The 6,002-nt window shown below is 30.3% G+C and overlaps 1 long non-coding RNA gene across 1 annotated transcript; it reads left to right on the top strand.

Moving 5' to 3' along the window:
- The first annotated feature begins 956 nt into the window (after positions 1 to 956).
- Positions 957 to 4,420, top strand: LOC119668420. The gene is made up of 3 exons (XR_005251490.1): positions 957 to 1,613; positions 3,002 to 3,867; positions 3,926 to 4,420. It is a non-coding gene; the product is annotated as an uncharacterized LOC119668420 (long non-coding RNA).
- Positions 4,421 to 6,002: the final 1,582 nt, after the last annotated feature.

The raw sequence follows: 6,002 nt of genomic DNA, 5'->3' as shown, positions 1-6,002 counted from the left end.
TAATAGTTCTTTCATATTATGGTAATGGGACACTGTTCTTTAATCTTTTTGAAAAACAGAAATTGACAAGAAGCGAACTGTGCAGAAGTTGCTTTAGTTTGAAGTTGCTTTTATTTGGCAGGACCCGAGTTCGATTCCTGGTACTTGCAGTCTCAAAAATAATTATTTACGAATAATTAAATATAAGAATTATTTCCCAGACCACTGATGAAGGGTATTTGGCAATACTCGAAACAGCTGTATGGTCAGCCAAAAATTCAATTAATTAATATAATTTAAAAAAAATAAATTTTTGTTGTTGTTTCACTTCTGTTCGAAAACCTCTTTAGTTCGAAATGGAATCTTTGAATCGCACTCTAAGACTCTGCTTGGAACTATAGACCTCGCGGTTTTATTTCATCGGTAGCTTGGCAGAGACAATGAGAGTAGACTTAAACGGCGCACCTTAATTTCATCTGGAAAATGCAATGGTTTAATAATACCCACTGGATAATGCAAGGATCAATATCAGTATGGATGGAAACAATGTTTATTCCAACTCACCTTCTTCTGGCTGTTTATGGGCAAAGCAGTAAGAGTGCTACCGTTGATGTGAACATCAACACGCGTTCTTTAAACCTAATCTAACATTTATTGTAGTTAGTTTCATTAAATATTTAGTGTTTACGAAGCATTTACTTTCTGAATATACCTATATAGTTAAATTGTTCAAAAAAAAATCATTTAAAATCAAAACAATGCATACTTCTATAAAACTTCTAAAACTTTTTAAAAGCAATCTGTTTAACCAACACATTTGGAGTAAATAGAAAATTATTGAGTGTCACGCATTGCTTAGACAAATCTTAATTTAAATGTTTTTTAATACATACATATTATATTTCAATGAAATGAAAACTTAAAGCTAGAAACTCACAAGCTTTGAATTTTATCTGTGACATTTTCAGGAATGCGAGAATTCTCTATTAGTAGACGAATGTGAATAGTTTGAGGTTGTCTTCGGAATTCGTTGCACAATAACAGGTTGAGATAGTTTAGAAAAGTTTATGTCTCTGTGAAATACACCCTCACGTTTAGGCTGAATTGCAGTATTTCATATAAACTAATATTTATTTATTTATATATTAATTTATTTTTTTCTTGTTTGATCTTCTTGGAGTCACATGAATCTTCGTTGTTTGTGTTACAAATGCCGTTTGATTAGCAAAGCAACAAAAAGTCATAAAGTCGGTGCTTCATTTTAAACTGTTATGCCTCAATTTGTAGTATCATAAAACCGAATGATATGCGATATTAAAGCCGTGTTTATTGTTGCTTTCAATGAAGAAAATTAAAGCGAAGATCAAATATTAATTAAACAATAACGCTTTGTTTCAAATCCGATTGGTTTTACAATAATCCCATTTCAATAACATTTTCAAATCGTTGTCGGATACACAGGCTTACAAGCTTGAGATACTTTTGTATTGAAATTGAAATCACATGTTCGTTGGTTTTTACTGTCAAAGTTTTTATTAATTTATTATGCGGCAGTGAAAAAGATAATTTTCGAATGATATTTGGTTCACTATTTAGCGATCAGTTCGGAGCTGGAGATTGGTGGCGATTGGCAAGTACGCGATATGTAAATTATTTTATTTTAGTGTAAATTAAGTCTGTCTGAACTATAGGAGTATTCAGTATCTATGAATGATTTGTTTTCATAATATTCTATTTTTAAAATTATTCATTTATTATTAATTTTTTTTTATACAGAAGCACCAAAATTAATTACTAGTCAGATTATTCTAATAAAATAATTTGCTAGGTTCTTTGAAATAGTGTTATTTCTAGTGTTTAAAAAAATATATTTAATAAATTTTATAAATATAAATTCTATATACAATGAATGGATGAAACATTACTGAAAATAAAATAAAAGATTGATATAGAATATCTGTCTTAATAAAAGTAAATTAAGAACCTGAAGACTATAATGTGACATTAAAGCATCATTTCGATTTCCAGGGCCGGTCCATTTGGCAATCGATTTTAATAAAGATAGCTATTTCGAAGAATTTCTTCCACTACGCTATATAATAATATGGCTTAATTATAGAGATATTGGGGTTTAAAATTAGAATTTTAGCAATGTGAACTACTAGCAATAAATACTCACACTAGATGGCGAGCTGATGTGATTAATCTGAGAATTGTATGTACTAGTCAGCGTTAGATGGCTTGCGTACTTTTTTGATGTATTGCAATGTTTGAGTGAGGTACATAAGTTACTGCAACTAAAGTAACTTTTGTAGACTTCTTTACACCTGGAGGGTAGGTAGAAACAGTCTGGCACACGAGAGGAATTGTTCTTGATCCGTGCAAAGCGGGCATACCGTTAATACCCCTACCATACTCATTTGCCTTTATTACGGTCAGGTTTTTGCTCTTATACTTCTGCTTTAGTTTTATTTCGTGTTTATAATATCCTGTTCCAGAAGTATTGTGACAGTAAATAATGCAAAAACTTTACAAAATACTTATACCTTTAAACATTAATATCTCGAGAAGTAATCAATACCAGCAAAATAGCTAACGTTACTAAAATCTATTGTCAAACAGACGTGTCTAGCTAAACTAACATTAGTGTCTAATGCTCTAACGTCACAGATCTCTTAACCTACTTAATCAGATGATAAGACACTTGCTTGTGCATGATATAGGTCTTAAGAACAAAATCAACACTTGGTTACTATAATAATTGTTGTGGCAATAACGATCATGGTTTTGCTCATTTTTAGTAAATTTATAATATTTAATATTATCATATATATGATTAAATGCTTCTAACATTCTGATCTCAGACGCCCTTAAGAAGTACTCCATAATATAAGTCTCGGTTTTATCTTCTAAACTAACTGTATAGATATAGTATGATACAATTTAATTCTTTTTAATCGAAAAATTTCAATCGTAATAAACTTTGAAATTTAAAAAAAATTGTATTAATTTTTCGTTTCAGATACAAATCATTTTCAATTTTTTTCCGATCAATAACATCCATTTTCATAGCACATATTTTTTTAAACAATTGGAAAGAAAACAAAATTTTTATTAAAGCAACATTGGTGAAAGAAATTTACTACCAGTCAAGTATCAAGAGTACATTTAAGGAATCCAACAAAACCAAAAGAAGAGAATATGGTGCTACCACGCTTTGGGTTAAGTCTAATGTCCACAGGAAGAGATATATACGAATCGTGGTGTTTCGTTATATTAGGAGTCATTTTGCATGTTTCGGAGATGAATTTCATCAACTCAATGCTCGGTATTGGTGTAAATATAGTACCAAATTTTGAATCCGTATTGTTTCTGAGTTCTTTGATTTTGCTTCTCAGTCGCTTTCTATTCCGATATCCAGAAAGAACCTCGCCTTACCTAATATTCGTAGTGACATCATTGAGACTTGTTATTAATGTAGTTGTCTCCGAATTAATAATGAGTTATGTGTGGATCCCTGCAGGACTAAAACTATACAACTTGTTTTTGTATATGGGTTACCCTTACAAGATATCTATTGCTTTTCGTTTAGTTCGTATTTTGATAACTTTTCACGTTTGTTATCTGTTAACGAGTTTCGCTGGGTTTTATAAGATGATTTGGTTTCTCAACAAATATAAAAAATATGATAATAGGAATGCTGTGGGAAGAAAACACCGCCGTAAAATAAAACGAAACAATTAGAAGATATAAATGCAAATGTGGATGGGGCAAATGTGGATGGGAAAAGAAGAGTACTTATAATGAAGTGTAGGAGTATGTTATAAAAAAATTACAAGAAAAACTTTCAACTCATTTAATTAAACAGAAGAAATATAGGATATTCATGTACGTAAACCACAACTACTCAGTGTGTCTTTCACTAACTTCCTACTTTTCACTTTAGGAAATTGATAAAATCGAATTTTTTTAACATTAGATTACCGTTTGTTACTGAAGTCTGTGAGCACAATTGGAGTATCATGTAAACCCTCGGAAATTGTAGGTATGCTACGATTTTATTTCTATAATATTTCTCTTCTCAAATGATTCCAGATGATTCCTATAGCAATTAATAATAGTAAACATCATATGTTGTTAGAAATATGTGATGTTCCTTAAATGATCTTTTTTTATCTAAATCTATTATGTTGGTATATGACTGTCTCGGAGACGACCTCAATTATTCAAAAATTCAATTCAACGGGAAATTAAAGGGAGCTCACAATTTTTTTGATTGCCATGTAATATATAAAACTCAACGTTAATAATGTACTCTTCGATTAACATTTTAATGCTCAGTATATCTATAATCATGTGTTTAAAATTTATTTTATAATTATGTTGTTATAAGAGAATACATCATATACATAACGAAATAATAATTTTGTTCTCCATTCTATTTGTAACTTTGTATTTCTTACGACAATTAAAATAGAATTATATCTATATTTATCGATTTCTATTTCTTGATATCCATGAACATATACAGAGGCTCTTAACCAGTAAGAATTTTTAAGGAAATCTTATAGATTAAATACCAAAAAAATTTTAAAGTATTTTCTTAGTTCACTTTTCCATAAAAAGTCGATCAGTTTGTAATAAACTGCAGCATAGGTTCTTGAAATTATAGCAAGCTCTATTTGCAGTCATCTGGTGAAATTTATCTGGTAAAATTTTAAATTCTTATCACGAAAAATGTTCTGTTTACAATAATATTGAGTTTGGTTAAAAAGAAAAATATTACGTTAATATCGACCTAAAGGATCTATTGTGCCCTTTAACCGGATAAGAGTGTTCCTCCAAGTCCGATTTTTTTAATGAAAGACAGTATAGGCCCTATCTTCGTAGTCTTGAATCCTCATGTTTCATAAAATATCCCCTTATGTGTTTCTTTCGCTTGTTCATCCATGCCGGTCACTTTCTTAGCATATGGTATGCGGTTTCTCTCCCTTTTCTACAGTATCTGCAGTCTGAGTTTGATTGAATTCCTAACTGTGTTACATGATAATTCAATCTACAGTGATCGGTTAGTAATTCCGTAATAATTCTTAGGTTATTTTTTGTTGGCTCTATGCAATCCTTAAAGAGTTTTAGGTTGTAATTCCCTGAAAGCATTTTAGATTGTGATAATCTTGTTAACTTCTCTTAATATAGTTCTCTTTCTTTTTCCTTTGGAAGACATATATATGCAAGAAATAAATGATAAGTTGTTAATGTAGTAATATGAATAAAATGAAGGACTTAATTTAATTAATTTAATTTGAAGTAATCCCGCATACACAAAGTTGTAATAAGTATGTTAGAACATCTGATTTATGGGATGCAGCTAGAGTAATCATGATTGATTATCTCGAAAAAGGCAGAACATCAAACTAGCAATAATACGTGATAGCTTTCAGACAAGTTAGACGTTTGAAATTCGTGGGAACTATAACAACCTAGCTAATTCGTGATCGATTATAACAGGAAAATTGGTAAGAATTACGTTATAAGGATTTTTTTTAATTCCAAATTTGAAAAATTGGCGTATAAAGAAAAGATTTCAATCAGACAGTATCTCTGCAACTAATAAATATATTGAAAACTTTAGAAACTCTGATTTTCATATGGTAAAAAAAATTATATTGGTGTTGCAGAGAGTGTATAGTCCCAAAGGAGACTATGTTCAAAAATAAATCCAAAACTAAGCAAGAAATTCCTTAATGAGTTTCCTTAATGAGCTTATCAAGTCGATTCTGTCTTTCGTATAACACAAATCTAAATTAATTCACTATATATTGTTGTTGTTGTGATTTGAGTTAGAGCTATCCCTGCCCCACACTTAACTTTAACTATACTAGAATCATTATCATTTATTTATCTTCTAACTGATGACGGACCGTAGATCAGAATAATTTCCAGTGATTCCTGAGGTGGACTTAAGGTTTGTTAGGGCGGGGTTGGGCAACTTATCAACTTTTGTAAATAATTTTAAAGCTCTG

The sequence above is a fragment of the Teleopsis dalmanni genome, chromosome 1 (genome assembly GCF_002237135.1).
Source record: "Teleopsis dalmanni isolate 2A chromosome 1, ASM223713v2, whole genome shotgun sequence".
Taxonomy (NCBI): Eukaryota; Metazoa; Arthropoda; class Insecta; order Diptera; family Diopsidae; genus Teleopsis; species Teleopsis dalmanni.
The sequence above is the reverse complement of the archived record's forward strand: the minus strand, read 5'-3'. Positions and strand labels throughout refer to the sequence as shown.